The sequence below is a fragment of the Dreissena polymorpha genome, chromosome 9, assembly GCF_020536995.1.
Source record: "Dreissena polymorpha isolate Duluth1 chromosome 9, UMN_Dpol_1.0, whole genome shotgun sequence".
NCBI classification, from domain to species: Eukaryota; Metazoa; Mollusca; class Bivalvia; order Myida; family Dreissenidae; genus Dreissena; species Dreissena polymorpha.
This window is the reverse complement of record NC_068363.1, coordinates 23,597,419-23,619,460: the sequence shown is the minus strand read 5'-3', so window position 1 is coordinate 23,619,460 and position 22,042 is coordinate 23,597,419. Positions and strand designations below refer to the sequence as shown.

Here is a 22,042-nt window from a genome sequence, read left to right as displayed (position 1 = left end):
TTGCTTTATTATAACTATAAATAGATTAAGGTTAGACACAATTAATTGCACAGTTCGTTGAATGTAATTATGTTATCAGGCTTCTGTCAGCCTACCAAGTTAGAATTGTTAAGTGCTTATTAAATGCAGCAATTGCGCGTGATTAGTGCTTTTATCTCCCTACATTGGCTAAGTATAATGTAAGTCAAAGCCGTTGCAATCCATTTACAGAAGGCGGTAGTAGATAATGAAAAACAACTTAAAACCAAAATATGACACACAAAACTAGAAAGCGGACATGGAAACCATGGAAACCATGGTAAATGCGTACATGTTGAAGTTCTAGAAAGAAGTCTTTCACACCGCAAACATTTGAACTTGTACGCAAGTGCGGTGAAACAGTTGTTGTTCAACTGTAACGCCATTATAAGCCCCTTCCAGAGCACGTGTTTACCCATAAATGACTGAAATTAGATGTTCTATGTTCCGTCTTCGCGTCGTTTTTCAAAAATTGGAATGAGTGAGCATGCGTACATATTGATCGCTTAGGAAATCGCTACCGATCAATTATACATTATATTACTAATACAATATGTTTTTCATCGAATGCAAATGAATGAAAATAACTTAAGAATAGCCATTAACTGTTACAGAAAAAAAAAATTCTGTTTGCAGGACACCGACGGTGATACCACAATTATTTTCACGTCTAGATTTACATTAGTATTGCCCTGAGTTAAAATTTCGTGCGCGGATCATAACTACCTTAGTATAAAAAGTGTTTAAAAAATAACTTAGAGACTCACCCAAAGGAAGGTGTGCACGTATTGAAAGTAGACCTTGAAAGCCAGTGCAGCATACAAGGGCATCAACGCTTAAATCTGTATTTATAGAATTATTGTACGTTGTTTATCGGGTGTATAGTCCATTTATCAGGTGCAACATAACTCGGCAAGGACTGTATTTACAAACATACCTAGTACAAGATCCAGAGCTCGCGAGCCAATTTGTTGCATGTTTTGTGATTATGTGAAGCATATTTGTCGAATTGAAGAAGTTAGTATATTTTTTAATATTATGTTTCATATGTTGGACTAGTCCAATATTCAAATTGAAGCAAATCTTCGAAACTTTTAAATAATGAGGAAAAATGCGAGGTCTTCATAGAACATATGCATTACTCTTCATATAATTTTCCAGAATAAATAATGTTAATTTCTAACAGTTTTTATTTTTATTGATAAAATCAACATGCCTTTGGGTTCCCAAAGTTGTTAAGGCTCAAATCACAACTTTACCAGTACAAATTCGGGGTCATTTAGCTTCAGCATTGACAAGATTAACATCAATATATTAAACGTTATGCCAAGCTTATTTACAATGACGCTTTACCTTCAGAATGAACACAAAAAACAAGCCAATTGGAAATAAATATTTTCAAAAGTTTGAATGAGTGAGCATGGGTAAAGTTTGAACGCTTAGGAAAGCGTTACCGATGAATTACGTATAACAAATACAATACGTTATTCATCTGATGAAAATGAATAAAATGGGCTAAACACTCGTGGGAAACCGTTGAAGCAAAAACGACAAATAGGTTTTTGTGGAACACAGATGGTGAGCCTTCAATAACTTTAACGTCATGATTTACATTACTTTTGCCATGAGTTTAAATTTCGTGCGCGGACCAAAACTCACTTAGTGTTAAACTTTTTAAAATACAAATTTGAAACTCATACATAGAACGCGTACAGGACTTTGAAAGACCACACTAAAAGCCAGCGCAGAATACAAGGACATCAACTCTTGAATATGTATTTATATAATTATTGTACTTTGTTTATTGGGTGCATAGTTCATTCTCAAAACTCGGCAGGGACTGTATTTAAAAGATATGCCAAGTACAAGATCCACAACTCGCATGCCAATTTGTTGCATACTTTTTACCTTTTGCGCACATGTGGGGCATATTTATCGAATTGAAAAAAAACAACGAATGGAGCATTCTCCGGTTTAAATTGAAGCAAATCTTCCAAACGTTTAAATAATGAGGAACACTGCGAGGTCCTCATAGAACAAATGCATTTCTCTTTATATAATATTCCGCTATAAATAATTTAATTAAAAACATTTTTGATTTTTATTGATAAAACAACATGCCTGTTTTCAGAAAGTTGTAAAGGCCCATACCAGAACTTTTATTACCAAAAAAAAAATTCGGGGGCATTTGGCTTCAACATTGATAGCAATAACTTCAATTTGTTAAACTTTTCCCCAAACTGTTTTAAAATGACGCTTTACTTTAGGGATGAACACATAAAATAAGCTAATTGATAATAATAAATATTATCTTAAACATTCACAAATTAAGAGAGTTGATAAGGTTAACGATATTTTTTATTGCATCTCTTGCTTCAAAAGACAAGAGTATTAAAACACCGAATACATCTGCAGGAAAGAAACACTCGAAACATTCGTTTTTCTATGTACACAATATTTAACAATAAGCGTTTGTCTCATACAAAGTTATTTAATTTATTTCCTTAAATGTATGTATTTCTTAAAATCTGCTTTCACTTAAATAGCGATGACACATCAGCGAAATCGTATCCTTCTGTTATGAAGATCCCTTATACTGAGGCGTGTGTCAAGTACTTGCTTGATTATTATATTTCTTGTTTAAATTGCTTAAGTATCCATAATTAATACAGTGAGCTAAAACTATTATAAATTAAACACGAAGCCTGACCTATGATTCGTAACTCGACACATTATGTGCAGACATTTAACGATCAATAAACATTTCAACTACACTGACCTGTAGCAAAAATAATGCATGCACATCAGCAAAAAACAAAACAATACCCGAACTCTTGAATTGTGTTTTGGCCATGATATACAGTCGAGTTACCATTACCGGATCAGTAGCGTAATAATGTTGTGCTGGTGAAAAGCAATATATGTTTTGATACTTCTATGACGCCAGTTACATAAAATTTAACTTTTCCTTACTGTTAAAGCAAAAATGAGGTTTTAAAATGCAGACAATATCGTTTTGATTCACGTTTTTTCACAGCGGAATTTATGTATTCACGGATCATTTGTAGCCATAATGGCTCGCGTTATCAAAACCACTCCTGGGCATCTCAAACGTTGTTTGAACTTTCAATATTCTGTTATTTAAACATAATATACAGTTGATATGCTTATAAACAGTAAATACGTTGTGTTTTATATAGAATTTTAAAAATTGGAAGCCGTGGAAAATGACATAGCAAGTCTGTACCAGACTGGAAAAACCCACTAACCATTTAACTAGGCCCATTTTTTTCATCGATGGTAGTTCCTTACATTAATAACATTGCTATGTTATGTGATTTGGAAGGGATTATCAATGGGTCAGCTTTATTTTAACAGCACATAAGTGGGTTCATTCACAGGCTAGCTAATTAAGAGAAATACGTATTGTTTTACAGGGAATAATTTTTAACAGTCTTCAATATATTCAACAGATCATATGTGGATATCTTATAAAAATCAACAGGATGAGCATACAATTTAATATATGTATTTTTAATGAACTTTTTAGATTTAAGCATTATAAACAACAGTAAACAATAAGCAATCAAAACTTAACTAAAACTACGGAACACAATAACGTAAAATAACACCACAAGATACAAAAATATAAATGTAAAATAGCATCACATCATACAACACGTTGGTAATATATTTATATAATGAATGATGACTGATTGAAACATGTGCACGTTAGAATTAAATAGTTTAAAATACTTAAAGGAATTATTTTAAAACGTAACATTAATTGAAATAATACATTTTAAAGAGGCATGACTTATTAAAAACGCTGCATGTTTTAATGACTTAACCTATATGACAGTTGAACCGAAAACTGAAAGAGTTAACTGATGAAAGACTTACGACTTATTTAAAATGTTGCACAGTTAGTAGGCTCTTTGAAAGACACAGGTTCACACATATTGTTGATCCTGATGCTTAAAAGGTTTGAATTACGGCCTTCGTCTAATACAATATTTGCGTTTGAATATCTTAAAAATTCAAAATATGAAGGACAATTATATTAGTTCTTATGTTATGTATATGTTACACGTACGTGATACTTTATAGCATACACAGAATGACACAAGGAATGAAGTTATCTAAGAATTAATAATAACATAGTTTTGCCCTCAAACATATTGGAACATGCTTCGGTTAGGCTGGCAACAGTGTGTTCTACATCATCAAAAACAACATATCAACGAGGTATGGCAATAACGCATGTGTGGACAGGCCATGGTGGGAGGCCGTCCTTTAACAATCGCCTACATAGAGCCCAACGTCCAATATTCTAAAGAAAGCAGTCAGACAATGTGCCTGGAATATGGCTTACAGACAAGAGAGCACTATTTTACAATTTCAAATGCCTTTTACAATCTGTGACCATTATATGCAAATATATATTCATTAATTCATGCCAGGGATTTGCATAAGACAAGCATTCTTATTAACATGGTTTGTATACACCAGGTCAATAAGAAAGTGAGGGTCTGTGACAGGGGGTTCAATTTATAAACATAGTTACCCTAAATTACTGAATTGTTAATCATGATAGTTGCTGGAATGCTTTGATGTTGATGGAAAGTTCTTGATCGACTGGTGGTTGTAATTGAACCCTTAGCCTATTCAATGTCTACTTGAAACAGACATTTTTTTTTAAACAAATATTAATTGATTTGTTAAACATGAATTATACCCTTACACTTCTCAGCCATGTTCAAGGACAATAACTCAATAATGTGTGGGGATGCAAGGTGTCCTTAACATCTACAATTCATGGTGATAATATAATTAAAGTTTCTATTATTTCTCGTTGGAAAGGTGGAAGAAATTCGCTACACATAATACTAACATTTTATGCCGACACCAAAACAAAAGTTTGTTTTTGGCAATTTTTTTTTCAATTAAACAATTAATTTAAATTCTTTTAAAAAGTTGAAAATGAAGGTCTATATTAATAGCATACAGACATCTGTTGTACACATGCACTCGTGATCTTTTGGCAGTAATGAAACCATTTTCAATCAATACATGTATTGACTGCTGTGCATTTTTAATCTATGAATGAACATTATATGTGTATCGTAATTATGACTTTATGTATCATACAAAGTAAGCTCTTATTTTTGAGAAATTATCATTAGAATAAGATTAAACAATTCCCTTACTGCGTTAACACTTAATTGTGTAATGTATGTAACAAAATTGGATGGCTTTTCAAACGTTTGAGACAGCCATTTTTACTCATGTATACAACAGATCACGCTTGATCCGCTATTGCCCTAATTGTTCATTCCATTTAAGTTGGTAACAAATCTTAAAAACAAAACGAAAAAAACTGTAATGGTGTTTTGCGGCAGAAAGGTCTTTAAATATATGCATATACCTCTTACTTACCAACATAGTTATAAAATTTGGCCGCGCTAAATGTCCAACCTCGTTCTCGAAACGAAACGGAAGTAAACAAAGTCGTATAAACATGTCAGCAAAACACACCAAAATTGTTTACAAAGAAGTGACCGATTCCGATTAAAATATCGCGTTATAAAGAAAATGACTTGAATATGCTGTCTGCAATGTATCATTTAAAAATGATAACTATTAATCGCGATACTCAATATTTAACATTAAAGTGATTCGCTATTGGTAATGATCCGTTAATGGTAACTTGACTGTACCTCAACTGCAAACGAAACTCTATACATGTTAACTAAACATTATTTTGAAGATTGCGAACATATGAGCCATAAAGTTACACACGGATATCCAATACATGTACATTAAACAAGTTAATGTCTGACCATTGTTAACGACTGAATTCATTCACATGAATGGTTCCATTTTTAATATATATTATTAAACGAATAAAACAAACTCACATATATGTCCGACCTCCAGCACTACCGACCTTTCCTCGACGACAATAAGCAGCTTTCACGTATGTGTGATATTTTCAAATTGGTTTAATGTGAATAGAAGGAAGAACTGTCCAACTGTATACTGCGCGTTAATCTGTAGTTACTTTAATTTCCGCCTGTGGTGTTACAAGGGCTGATTTTGCGCTTGTGAATAACATCTGCGTAATGTCCGCTCTAACATCAACTGTTCGGTATAATTGTATAGGTTGTTGAAACAGTATTCGAATAGAATTTTGTTTTTGTTTTTATTTGAAACGAAGCTATTTTCAATTGTATAAGATAATTAATGAACGGTTATCTTATTCCAGTACCATGCTAGTGAAAAGCCTTTGCATATGCTACCATTTTGGCACCAGTCCGGTTACCAGTCATTAAATACGTACCTTTCTCAGCCAAAACCATTCATGTGTTAGCCAGTCAAGAATTCGTCTAATAGTATAGCCTGAGCATGTTCTTAACAATTTGGGACAAGTCCAGTAAACCTGTAGTGTTCCTGCACAATTCAATTGACTTTAATTTGTATTAAAAGTGGTGAACATAATATTCGTCGCAATTTTGTTTTCGCATGCCACATTTTTAGTTTTATATTTTACTGTCTTAATTCAACATAAAGTTCGTGCTAACAAACGAAACAAGTTTTAACAGGTTTAAGATTGGCAGACTAATATATAAATATTTTTAATTTCACTATGTAATGTTAATAACGCAACGTCAGTACGTAGGTTTGATTACATAATTTGTAAACATTATTGTGTAAAGTCAAAAGATGGCTATATCTAGAAGCGGACTTATGGCTATGAAAACCACTTTCAATTTGACATTAACTACACACACCACTGAGCATGCGCATAATTGGAACACATATATGGTCGGTTAAGGCGACGTAGACAATCGTTCGCATGATTGCAAACCTCGGAGTGTTGTTAATATTTCGATTACTTCGAAGTGTCCTTTACTTTTCATTATGGGAACCGGATTTGCAAAGAGATAATGATGACGTAAAAGCCAACCAGAAACTAACCTGTTGGTTCTTACACTAACGAGTAGTGTACATATTTTAAGGTGAACGTGTCGGCTTGTATTTCATTAACTGTAATTGGAATCAAGATTCGTTTGTTTAAATTGTAATGTTAAAAATTAAGCTATGTCTAAATTTCTTTCTAATTATGTCGCTATCACATGCTTAGATTTACATTTATTTTATGCTTTCCGGTGAATTATATAGAAATATCAGTGCATTAATATAAAGAAGTGAAACTCCAGCTGCTGGAGCAGTATTGAATTTTCATTAAAAACAATTAGTTGGTCCTTTATTTAAGGCAAGTGAACGATTGCCCAAACGGTACAAAACAGCACAATACAGCACAATACAAATCAACATAAACACAAAATATGAATAAAGCTGGGGTCACCGCCTTGGAACAGTCATTGCAAAGCATTGGGGGTTTAAACCTGGTTATAGAGCGCTCAACCTCACACTTGGCCCAGCAATATTCATAATACATTTAAGTGAAAATAAAATTTAAAGTCATAGCATTGTAACTCAAATTAAACAATAATAAAAGGGAATTAAAACGCATTCAATTTAATTACTATTTAATTACTCAATTGCATTGAAGAAAACTGATTATTTCACTGTTTCAAACAGTGAAAATTATCAGTGAAAATTATCGATAATTGTCATTGTTTATTGTGAAATGACGTCATTTTTTGACGAAATGACGTTATTATCTCAGCTAAATCCTTCAGTTAAACACTTTACTAATGTATATAAACTGTAAACAAAAGCATAAAATAAAAAGAAAATTTGTTGGATTCGGTGGAATATCTATTTTAATTCACTCGTGATCATAGAAAATATATAGCTTCACTCGTGGCTGCGCCACTCGTGAAAATATTATCTTCTATGATCACTCATGAATTAAAATCGATAATCCACCGAATCCAACACATATCCGCTATATCACTTGGGAAAGACGTATCATTTATTTACACGTCAACAGGGCGATGACAAAACGCTGGAGTTATTTTATTAAATATAAATATACAAACTAATTGATATTCAAAGTTCTACAGTTAAAATAAGCCTGCGCAAATCATATACACTCGTAGTTCAAAATCAACCCCCATTTATAAATATCAGCCTAATCAACCAATCGACACATTTTACTCTGTGACCTTGATACACCAAGCAAATCAAGCACGTGACTGTGGTAGTGGAAGGATGCTGGTCTTGGAACCGGAAGGTCCCTGGTTCAAATCCCACTCAGACCACGGAATTTTCCTGGGCAAAACATTAATCCCACGCTTTCTTCTCTCCATCCAGGAGTATAAATGGGTACCTGTGAGGGAAAACGAGCCAATGTGCCGTGGCTGCATACTGCGCCATATGTTAACGGACGACTTTTATTCCAGTGATCAGGGGGTAAATGTCAAAGTCGATTAAAGATAAGTCTAGTATCATAATCAGACTATAAACACATGCATTTTCCGATTACCATTTAGTTGAGATACCAAACAAATCAAGCACGTGACTGTGTGACCTTGATAAACAAAACAAATCAAGCAAGTGACTTTGTGACCTTGATATTCCAAACAAATCAAGCACGTGACTGTGTGACCTTGAGACACCAAACAACTCAAGCACGTGACCGTGAGACCTTGAGATACCAAACAAATCCAGTACATGACTATGTGACCTTTAGACTCTAAACACATCAAGCACCGGTATTGTTTTACTTTGAGATACCAAACAAATCAAGCACGTGTATTGTTTGACCTTGATACACCAAACAACTCAAGCACGTGACTGTGTGACCTTGAGATACGAAACAAATCAAGTACATGACTGTGTGACCTTTAGACTCCAAACACATTAAGCAAGGGTATTGTTTGACCTTGAGACACCAAACACATCAAGCACGGGTATTGTTTGAACTTGAGAAACCAAACAAATCAAGCACGGGTATTATTGACCTTAAGATAACATACAAATCAATCACGTGACTGTTTTACCTTTAGACACCAAACACATCAAGCACGGGTATTGATTGACCTTTGAGATACCAAAAGCATCAAGCACGAGTATTATTTGACCTTTAGACACCAAACACATCAAAAACGGGTATTGTTTGACCTTTGAAATACCAAACAACTCAATGAGGGGTATTGTGTGACCTTAAGACACCAAACAACTTAAGTCTGTTAACCGATAACGTGAATCTATTTCGTTGTGATTTTTAACTAAGTGGAAGCTTCTACTGAAAATAACTTGAGATTTCATTACACATTAATGCAACGATTCACTTAAATATTCAATGACGAATGATAACAAGTGTAAGATCACACTATATTTAAAACAAAAGTCGATTCGCACATACTCTTTAACTGGATAAAAATAGGGATAGCATTTCGATAACCGATTTAAGCATTGACATTTTATACGAGCGTAAGATTGATAGATACAACAATGTTCATACATTATATATTTAAAGAGCCATTTACATTGTTTCTTAAAGTTCTTCATTTTATTCCAAAAGTTCAAACATTGCAGCAATAAACTGACTGAAAATTGAATTGTGGGAAAAATACCACTGTGACTCACACATGGGCGACTACATTATAACATCCAAAGATGTTGAGTATCCAAAGCTATCATTTGTCCATCACCAAACATCTATTTATAGAATATAACAAACGTGTGCTACAACCAGCCGTGGATCGCTCTTATACCATATATGGTATTATGATCTATATTATTATTGTGTGTGACGTTACATCCGGGCTTGTAAGCGCATTTGTATATATTATGTTAATGTGGTTCAATGAAGCTACGTGCCTGCACACTTCAACCTCTTCATGAGGGATGAGAGTGTTCTCATTAATAAGGAAGATTTTAAACGGCTGGTCTATCCCTACTGGTATACCTTCAATTGCAAGTCTGACGCACGTTCTTCACTAAACAATACCATGTTGTGACTATGCACTTGAAGATTCATTTTTACTTTTATGAAACAGTCTGTAGGGTTAAACGAGTGCTTTTGGTTTATTGAAAATGTATTTTTAATATTGTAAAGTACTTACAAATATTCCCAAATAGATGTAATGCAAAGTATTTGGGGATGACTTACATCTATATTTTAGGCATATGCTGTAATAATACATACGTATGCTCTATTTCGCTCACGTGGCTCAATGACGATAAGTACTCTATAACAAGATATGAATGCATAGACAATTGATGCATATATATAAAGCAGTGCCTCGATGCTTTTGTGTAAGCGACCAATTCATTTTTGCCTGTAACATATCTGAGACATGAATTCGGTCCATATTACTATTGTATTTGTCTTACTGAAATGTACATTAACTATATGAAAAATGCATATATGAAATCTCAGGAAAGAATATTTTTTAATTATTTTCATTCCTTACTTATAAGAAAAAAAGCAATGTTGAACAGTTTCTTGCAATCTTCACAGTGTGAACAACGTGACATATCGACGTTATCAAGGTAAAATACATGTCTAATTGACTCACACCTTTATTATAACCCAGGTTATCCGACAAGCGACCGACGGCATGTACAGGATCGATACCGGCGTTAACTATTTTTTTATCAGAAAGGAGCAAACCGATGTACATACCCATTTGTAAGAAATAACACATATGGAATCGGTCAGCCTTACAGGCAGCCAACATGATATCTGCTAGCAATGTACTTGTCCGAAAAGGGCCATTGAGCATACACACTTATTCACTAGACATAACGAACACGGCATATGTTTTTACGTCTCCCCATCAGATACCGTTATTCAAACTTCGGCCCCTAACTATGTCAGCCGAACAGGCAAATTATGGGAGGTATGTGTACACCACGTCGCTGACGGGACAAAACTTTGTTTTCAGATAAGAGCCGAGCCAGGTGAATATAAATTCAGTGGAAATAACGCACATGACATGACTGTTTATGTCCCTAACGCCCACTCTAATAAAAACCCAGACTCGAAAGAACATCTGCCCGACAGACTGCATACGCTAGGTCTACGTACATTAGGTCACAGAAAGGGGTCATTTAAGTTGCATTTCCCTTCACTTGAAAAAACTTACATGACATGTACGTACGTCTCCATGAATCTCGGCCTAATTAAATTCCTTGCCCGAGTTCTGCGTTCAGCAAGTTATTACCGGAGGAAAACTCTTGTTTGTCACAAACGGATCATTTTCATTTAAACACCATTTATCGGTGGAAATAGTCCTAATTAAACCCTAGCCCGAAACAATGTTAGTGAGACAGTCAGTAAACGGATGGTTTGCGAGTACTAGGTTGCCAACGGAAAAAAAGATAACGTTTAGAAAAGGGCCATGTAAATGGCATTCCCATTGCATGGACATAATGATAACGGCATGTATATTTATTGTTTTGACGCGAAATCTAATTTTAAACCCGTACAGGAATTTGGTCTTCCATAACAGTAGCCGACGGGAGGCGTTTCTGCACTCGCTCGCTACAGAAGGAGAGCTCTTATTTGTTTAAATGTATATACCAATTCACAGACAATAACGCACACGTGTACGTTCCCCCAAGGCCAACACTAATTGAAACCTCGGTTATACACTAGGTCAGTAAGATAGGTAGCCTACGGGAGGTCTGCATATACCGGGTTGCTACCGGGAAATCACGTTTGTTTGTCAGAAAAATGCTATTACATGCAAATTCCCATTCAATAAAAATAACTCACTTGGCACCTTTTAACGTTCTCTGCCTCCAAACCTAATTGAGATTTTACAGGCATCACCATGCTGTTATACATTCTTAACCAGTCAACTTGCAAATTGAAACAGTTAACACAACCGTAAGAAGAATCACCAAGCATTGTGTTTGATGTTCGGATGTGTTTTGCCAAACCCAGCAATTCGGCTGCTTGCGTTTATATCAAGAAGCATTATCGGCATAGTTTTTGATAAACATCGTGAGGGAATTAATGCAAAACCTTAATCGTTTGGCAAGTAAACTGCAAAATGTGTTGATTCATCCTGACCGACAAACCCCTCTACACGCCTAGTGTCATCATATTATTAAAACAATGCCATCTCGACTATCCTCGGTTTTCGTTCCAAGAAACACTTATTGTAGATATGAATCAGCTTTGCTTAAGTATAACTACCAATAAATTAAGGTCAGTCACAACTTATTGCGCAGTTCGTTGAGTGTATTTATGTGATGAGGATGATGTTTGACTTTCATGAAAAAGTTACGTGCTGTCTAAACGCAGCACGTGCGCATGATCATTTTTGCGATTGAGTGATTGCATTTATGTTAAGCGTTTTAAATAGAATGTACAGTGCCAGTTTTCCAGTTAATAAACGGTCTATGGACTAACACGTCTCTTTAGAGTACAAAACCACCTATCACATTCTTTATTTCTTGTGCAATTATAGCTATCAGGTTTCAGTGGTCAAACGTTAAAATTTACACACCAAGCTAGCATGCTGAAATAGTCTTCTGCCTCGAAATTCGTTTACTGTACATGAACTTAGAATAGCATGTTCTTCAAAAGCACTCAAACACCAATTACGATGGTATAGTCAAGTATAAATATACAACTTGCGCATGATTATTCATCGGAAGTAGCATTTGTAGTTATTTAAGCGTTTCTCATCGCCTTATGCGGAGATATATTGTTTTTTAGCTGTCCGTCATTCCGTCCGTCCATTATTTTGTGTGTCCCGAAAGTTTAGCGTCCGGAGCCATATCTCAGAAGGGCTTGGGCCGATTCCATTGACACTTTGTACGAGTATATATATGGATAAAAGTATGATGCGACTCTAATGACGTTGTAATCAATGTGCAAAAATGGAGTCATGGCCCTTTTTAACTTGCAAATAAGCAAATGTTCATGTCCGTTACCAGATCTTGGTACTTCTTTGTGAGATTTTATTAACATGTATATTGCTCTATATATAGATATGGATATGAAGATGAAGCATGTCAAATTGCAATTCAATCCATTTGTAAATGACGTGAAAATTTTTTATTAGAATTTCAGATAAGTAACACAGCAAAAAATAACGAAATTAAACATATGCTATAGAAAGCATAAGCCATCATTGGAAAATGTCACAGGTTCAGACCTTAATCAACAAACCGTCATGGTTGCATAAATAAGCCTTTCATGATGGATATAAACCTCGAAATTATGGGTCCTTACATTTATTAATGAATTGTTAAGACAATAACTTATAAACGTGTACACAGTTGGCCATGAGAGAAAGTCACAGTTGTTTGGGGTTTTATTTGGATTAAATAACGAAATTAAATTTATTGATGAAATGTTAAAACCACCTGTTTAAGCCACCGAAACATTCAGTCATTCGGTAATATTAAAGATTAATGTGACAACAGTTTTCATGTAATAATGTATACATTATTTAGCAATGGACATTGGTTGTGTAGATAAGTTTTGACTTCGAACACGAAGATAACAGTTTTTATATAATCATGTAGGATGATTATAACAGCTTATATGTTGTGGACCACAAAGTATCACATTTAGAAGCAACTTAGGTTTGAAGTTTTAGATATAAAACAGAATATTGTTTTATGGTTTTAGAGACCAGCTTGAGTTCAGCTAGGATATACACCGGCAGTGAATCGCCGTATTTTAAATAATTGGACTTGAATATTTTAAGAACTCGAAGGTTACTAAATGTTTCTTACTTGTTAGAATATTGTGTAGACTTGTCTAATGCGTCAGACGGAGTTATGACACTTGTGTTACTCGAACACACTCTTTGCTTTAGGATGTGTTCTGTCTAAATTTGTATATCAACTCAAATTAAAGGCACAGCCAGGAAACTTACCACCGTTGTTCTAAATCATCTGAGGCTGAGTCAAATTAAAGACACATACATTGGCGAAAATTGTCAAGGTCACATATTGAGGTCAACTATCACACAATTGATGAATTATTCATAATTTAAAAAGTAATTACAAAATTGTAAAGCGGGTTTTCATTGTTCAATAAATGTAAATTACATATTCCGTAACCAAACTAATCAATATTATGTCTGAGTTTAACATATACGGCTTAAAACACTTGTCTTTACGGCGTCTTTATTGTTTTTTATCTTGGTTTTATCGAGTTGTATAGTTAACCTTGTTTGCGCTATGCGCTTTAATTCAATTACGATAACCTCTTAAAATGTCACATTGTTAATAAATTGACCCCTTCGTTACCACATTTATGTTAAAGCTTTTAGCAATAGGGCATGATTGCCAGAATTAATTAATTTTTAAGTGAGCGTTATTTCAGGTTATGTCTTATCCTGAATGATGTGTTTTGTACTTTGGTAAAACATAATGTTGGTAAGAAAATGCAGAACAACATTTATGTAATGCCTATGTACATACATGTATGTATAAACTCATAAATCGTACTTAGTTAACAGTCACGTTAATAGCATTAAGCATCTGTCTTGTCTACACATACTCATGCTCGTATGGCCCAATATCTTTTCTGGACTGTTGCTAAAAGGCAAACATGAATGTCAAATTTAAACAAGGGCAATACTACCCATTTAAGAATTGGACAATTTAACAAACGGACTGTTTTTAGAGTGAGCGTTAGCTCACACTAATGTTACAGATTAGTAGCCTTAGTTACGGTATGGAAAGGCAACCACTGCCTGTTGCAGCAGACGACAAATGATATATAGAGCCTCTGCTAGGAAAGATAACCACCACATTTGCCTGTTTATAGTTCACCACTGGTACACTGCAGAGGGTTTATATGACAAATAGTGTTAAACAGCTTGTAAGACGAGATTGGCCAGTCTAGTGTTTATCATTGAAATCTGTACATATTGGCTGCTTCAGGTAAAACGGGGCTTAATGCAAATAAGATTAGCCTGTGCATACTGATTAGCCTGTGCAATGCTCACAAGCTAATCAAGGACGAAATGTTACAACAGCGAACACCTACAGTGCCTTCAGCGCTTTGATTTGTGTATGGATTTTGCCCGAGGGATGTTACATTATTGTAACTGACTTGAGCTGTTCTTACTCATTAATTACGATTGTTTTGTATTGTGTATGTATGTCAATTTTTCGTACTTTGCATTAAAATATGTATTTTATTTCCTAAAGCAAGCCACTAATTAGAACTTTTAAATTCCAAAAAACATGTTGGTGGCATGCTGAAGTGCAATATCGATAGTGTTCATATGATAATATAGAAGGTGGGCTAGGTGAACGTTACCGTGTATTGTGAATCGCGTAGAACACCAATTATAACATGTCTTTCAAGAGGCGATTATATAAATATCACACCAACATTGAGTTTTAACCATTGCATAACCACTCTCGCGTCGAATTTTCCTGTGACATTACATGTGAACACAATATTGTGGTAAAACACCTGATGGTTATAAAATATCAGCCCATATCTTCGCATAATTGCCATCCACATACACACAATATATAATAAAATGAAAGTATAGTATGGTATACTCAGCTTGAGATAAGTTAAAGTGCAGTTATATTGTCATATTGAATACATATTTAGAATATGAGTTTCATTAAAGAATCACAATTACAATAAACTCAATTAATCACAACGTGATGCGCCAGAAATGTACAAACATTGAAGATACAAATTGCGTATCTTAACAATACAATTAGGGGATATTAAGATGCATGCTACAAAGTCTTGTTTGTCAAGTGTTCCATACTATAACAATGTTTGTAAACTAAGTGGAGAGATACTTAACTCAAAGTGAACATAAGTGATAATCTTCAGCTGGTTAATGAAATCACAGTTTCATGATATTTGATAATTAACAGACTTTATGCTCTGTACGAATCAATACAGTAGAAGTAATTATGATTAATAGAAATGTCAACGTTTTATAAGTTGTACACTGGCAATTTAGCTTATTTAATCACTATCAAAGAGTTAAAATACCATTAATTATGACAAATGCTAAACGAGATTTGCAAAACTTTGCTGTTTGTTCCATTTAAATATGGATAATGGACGGATTGAAAGACATAAAATACATATGTACTACACTGCATTTTTTCTTGGCAAATTATTCTAGAAAACAAGTGTGAACCAGATTGGATGTGTATACTTTAATGTGATAAATAGCTTCAGTAACTATTAGATTCTATTTTGCTATTTTATATTCCAACATAAATCCCGGTAGACTTCAATTTTGAAATACAAACTAATCGTTATAAAAGCCTGCTCATACACATTTGAAAGTACCGCCCTGGATGATGACGATAAATGTGTTGATGAAAATGATATGATGATGTTGACGATGACGATGACGACGATGATGATGACGATGACGTTGATGATGACGTTGATAATGATGTTGATGATGATGATGATGATGATGATAATGATGATGATGATGATGATGATGATAATGATGATGAAGATGACGATGATGATTATGATAATGGTGATGATAATTATGACGATCACGACGACGACGACGACGGCGATGATGAAGATGATGATGATGATGATGATAATGATGATACTGATGCTGCTGATAATAATGTTGATGGTGATAATGATGCTGCAGCTGCTACTGATGATGATGGTGATGATGATGCTGATGATGATGATTATGATGATGATGGTGATGATGATGATTATGATGATACTGGTGATGATGATGATGATGATGATGATGCTGATGATGATGATGATGATGATGATGATGATGATGATGATGATGATGATGATGATGATGATGATGATGATGATGATGATGATGATGATGATAATGATCATGATGATGATGATAATGATGATGATTATGATGATGATGATGATGATGATGATGATGATGATGATGATGATGATGATGATGATGATGATGATGATGATGATGATGATGATGATGATGATGATGATGATGATGATGATGATGATGATGATGATGATGATGATGATGATGATGATGGCGATGATGATGATGATGATGATGATGATGATGATGATGATGATGATGATGATGATGATGATGATGATGATGATGATGATGATGATGATGATGATGATGATGATGATGATGATGATGATGATGATGATGATGATGATGATGATGATGATGATGATGATGATGATGATGATGATGAGATGATGATGATGATGTGATGATGCTTATGAGATGAGATGATGATGATGATGAGGATGATGATGAGTGATGATGATGGCGATGATGATGATGATGGCGATGATGGCGATGATGATGATGATGATGATGAAGATGATCGGTATGAATAAATTACTATTAAGAATATATTTATAAGTTATAAATGACTTTTTTTAATATACAACTTTAAGTGTCAACCGTCAGTTTGTTTAGCAAAATTAAACTTGTTAGTGTAGTATGCTTTGTTACCAGTGACAACTTGAATATGTAAAATGTTACAGATTAAATATTATCAGCAAAATTGTTTTAGATACGTGTGTGTTTGTCCACATTTCCAAACAAAACGTTCAGAAGATTTCGATTTATATTTATGATTATGCAAACAACGAATCTCTGTATATTATATTTCTTTGTTAGAAGTCGGTCATTCTTGATTGTTATGTATATATATATATATATATATATATATATGTGTTACCTTTTCGAATTGAAAACTGTTTTAAGAACCATATATACTACTCCAAATTTGCTAAGGATCACTGTTTATAGTGTGTGTAATTTAAAGTTCACCCTAGCTATTCCGCCAGCGTCACGCATCAATGATAAATTAATATAGAAAAAAATCAAAAACACATTCTAATATCAAAACCTGAAATATAACAATTTAAAATGAACGTTATCCAAAATTAAAAATAATGTGAACATGAAATGTGATCCTTAGCAAATTGTGAGTAGTGTTTAGTTTGTGTGAAAATCCATTTCATTTGTCGTATATCTCTGTATTTACAGACATTATTTGCTTTCCATAATATTTATGTATATGTCTTCGTACTGTGCATTCTAAAATTTGTAACGTGTAACTCGTTCTTTGTGAGAAATGGTCATATCCTTTAAAGCACAGACGTTATATATACTGTCCCATTAATAATACATTAACCATAGTCATATTCCAAGGTATATTCCTTGATATAATAGACTATGCGTAGATAATACATGCCGTATATGACGTTTATATCCGCGGGTTGCTTCCCTTGTTATTTAACCCTTGTATTTCAAAATGTGACATGTATTATTTAAATGAACGAATTATGAAAAGTTGCCTTTGCAGAGATAATGTTATCCTGCATCTGCAGTTTTGATGTGCTGGCTGCTTCCTCTATCTTATATTCAGTGTATTTCTAAAATAACAAGTATTATGTTAACACGTTCAATGGTTTACTTTTTTATTAAACCTTGTTAAGTACTCTTAAGTTAATCTCCATCATCATCATTAGAAGCAGCATCATATTCTAGCATTATCAACAGATAGTTTACACATACATCAACGTCAATTACCTAAGAAGCATTATACTTATTTACAAACTCAACGACAGCACAGTTAAATTATTTAATATTATTAGATGAGTATTATTATGTTACCGTAAATTCAAAAAGGAACAGCGCGATTACTAATTTGCAAATTTAAATCAACCGATACTATTGCAAATATACATATTAAAAAACTTATGTAAAAGCATTCACATGCTTGTTTTGAAAAAAAAACATGACATTTTGAAGTACACAATTCCTTATGTCTGGCCTCTACATTAAAAAACATCCAGAAAGTAAGAGACTCAATTGCAGTTTTATTTCATTTAACCGACTTCTTACAATATCTGGTAGATTTATATTTTAACTAAATTACACTATTTTTCATTGACCAGAATTTAATTTAAATGTTGAAGTCATTAAGTTATTAGTTATTTATTACGTTCATGCAAAGTGAGGATTGGATAAATATCACAACCCTTTTCCTCAAAAAACTTCATGAAAGCACCGCAATCATATAGTAATAGTGTAGATTTCTCCTTCTTTTAAAGGCTGGTTCGTGATCTGGAAATTGTTTCTGAGTAAATTCAAGTTTGTAAAAGAGCTCCTAGGCACGAATGAATCAGACACAGACCTCCGGACAGAGCGGCAAGAAGAAGTCGCGTAAAACTGAGAATGTCAGATTGAATTTAGCGTTCTCCGGAAGCATCTGCAGACGGCGATTTCACTGGTTGCTAACAATATTGGCGCCGGCTACTTGTCCCCAATGTATCAGTTCAAAACAGCGCAAAAACACATGTTTTAGTTCTTAGACACTGGCTACTTTGAAAATTTAACTGGCTACTGTTGAATTTTCTAATAAGAAAATTATAACATTATTGTTTCACAAGTGACAGTGATTTTTACATCATAAATGGGTTACTGTATGTCAAATTTTAAAAGGACGCGGCCGACATTAGAGGTCATGTTTTATTTAAAGATAATATATTTTCCATAAGGAGTCTTGATTTGAAAGAAGTGAATGAATTTGCTTGGTTCAACTGTGTTTAAGTTGGAAATCACCGAGAGCATATGCACACATTTTAGTTGTAGTGAACATTATTAGGGTTAAAAAAAGAATAACTCAGGGGTTGTGCTTCTGTCTGCCATGCATGAATTATTATTATATTGTCAGTACTTAAGTATGTACAAGAGTGTTTTAACTGTCACAACAAATGAGATACAACACTGAATATCGTCATCATTAAGAAAGATAATGAAATAAAATTATTTTCAATCACTGTTTAAACAAAGAAACTTCTTGCTGAGTTGGCTTTTCCTTAAACAAGAGTTAAATTGATAAAAATATCTTTGTATTGTTTATTTGCTACTAAAATAAAATTTAACTATGTAAAAATATTTTTTTGCAAATGTGTGCTTTAAATGCATTTCAAAATGTTATATTGCTCAATATGTTTTGAAGTGTGTTCCCTTTGTTATAAATAGATTGCAAGTGATCAGGAATATGCATATTGTATACAGGTCTTTTGTTATTGAGATATTATTTGTTTGATCATGTACGGTGTAAGCTGGTTTATTCAATATTATATCATATTTAAAATATTTACAAGTCCTGAGGTGCTTAGTTCTCTCTGCTGTTTTGGTATTGAAATACATCTATGGCTGATTTTTTAAGGAATGTCTGTAATAATACATAATTGTAAATGGTGATTTCACCATTTTATCGTACTTTATATCAACTGTGAACACATTAAAATATTCTTAATATTAGCATTTATTTATTATAATCTATACAATCATGTTTTTCTCAGTGCAGTTTGCTGTTAAATGGTTTGCACTTATGATGAGACATTCATGCTTTTAATTATAAGTCTCAACAAATTTAAAGATAGTAAAATTAGGAATCAGCAATTAAAAGAGACATGTAAATTTGCAGTCAAGGTTTAAGGATATTTTGTTACCTTGAAGAAGATTGTTTTTTATTTTATGAAAATGGGTTAAAATGTAGCATTTTTCTTTATTTGTTAATTTATTTGGTGTAAGAATTTTCAAAATATCAATGCTTTACATGAAGATGAGCTCTTGTGATCACACTATGTTCATGTCTGACTTCTGTCATCGTGCGGTGTGCCATGTGTAGTTTTGGTCATCCAATTTTAAGTTCTAAACCCTCTTGACATTTTTCATCCAAAATTGATTAAACTTGTAAGAATGTTTATCTGAACAAGATCTTAGCGGGGTTTAAATTTGGGTCACATGCCTAAAAAAACAAAGTCAGCAGGTCAAATCGTAACAAAAACCTTATACAGGTTTCAATTATGACTGAATTTTGATGAAACTTTGTCAGAATGTTCATTCAGACATTTTCAAGAATGGTTGAGAATCTGGATTATATTTGTTCAAAAACCAGGTCACCAGGTAAAATCTTAGAAAAACATTGTGATCACTCTAATGGCCACATTTACGACTTAATCTTGATGAAACTAAGTAAGAAATGTCAATCTTGACAATATTTAGGCCGAGTTCAAATTTAGGTCTAAAGCGTCCAAAAACAAGGTAACAAGGTCAAATAACAACACTTGTTGTTACTAAATGCAGAAATTAAGCTTGTGTAACATGATGGGCAACTCTTATTCATTATAATATAGAAGTATCGCAGTTACTTCCCTTTGACTGCTGTGTTATTAATTGTAGTTTAATTTACTTGTATTTTCAACAAACTAGTCATAACTGGTTATTATGTAAGGTAATGTAATAACTACGGGTTGTCAAATTTAATTAATTTAAATACAATTTAAAATGTTTTTGTTAGAGTGGCGCATTGTAATAATAAACTTAAGCTGTTGCGCGAATTTGAATTATGTATTACTGGTATGAAATGTATATATTATATACTTGCTTTTTGCTGCTGTATGGTTGTTATGCAAAATCATTTAGAATTAATGTTTAAGTGGGATATTGGAGAGATTGACATACTTTGTTTTATTGTATTAAATGCGGTTATACGAAAACGATTAGTTTGTTATGTTTATGTATTACAAGTAAGTATGAAATATTCTTCAATCATTGGATTTTTTCAATCACACATTTTTGCAAATACCCGTCACAGTGAATCTTTAAAATTGAATTTAAATGAATTTGAAGTCATCCAATCTACAAACAACATCTAGTAAATACTGCTTATACACATGCATCTTTTCGACATGATCATTATGTACGGAATACAGTTTGTGTCATATACGTTTAAACAAGACTCGGAGTTTTATAAAACCTCTCTTTGGGAAAACGGGCTTTAATGCATGTGCATAAAGTGTCGTCCTAGATTGCCATGTGCAATCCACACAGGCTTATCAGGGACTATACTCTCCGCTTTTATGGACTTTTTTGTTTGAATGAAGTCTCTTTCAACGAAAATCCAGTTTTGTGCACTTAAACAATATTGTATGGCTGGCATTTGCTTAATGTAAGACATAAAGGATATATTATAGACAATATACATTCCATATATGTAAACGTATATTAGAACTAAACATGTGTACGTAGATGTAAATGATAGTATTACTCGTCATGGAACAAAAGGG

At 33.5% G+C, this 22,042-nt stretch overlaps 2 protein-coding genes across 2 annotated transcripts in view; both read right to left on the bottom strand.

Moving 5' to 3' along the window:
- The window catches only part of LOC127845424 (uncharacterized), a 564,768-nt gene that overhangs the window by 92,697 nt on the left and 450,029 nt on the right, over positions 1–22,042 (bottom strand). The window lies entirely within an intron of this gene.
- The window catches only part of LOC127845416 (uncharacterized), a 577,557-nt gene that overhangs the window by 116,964 nt on the left and 438,551 nt on the right, over positions 1–22,042 (bottom strand). The window lies entirely within an intron of this gene.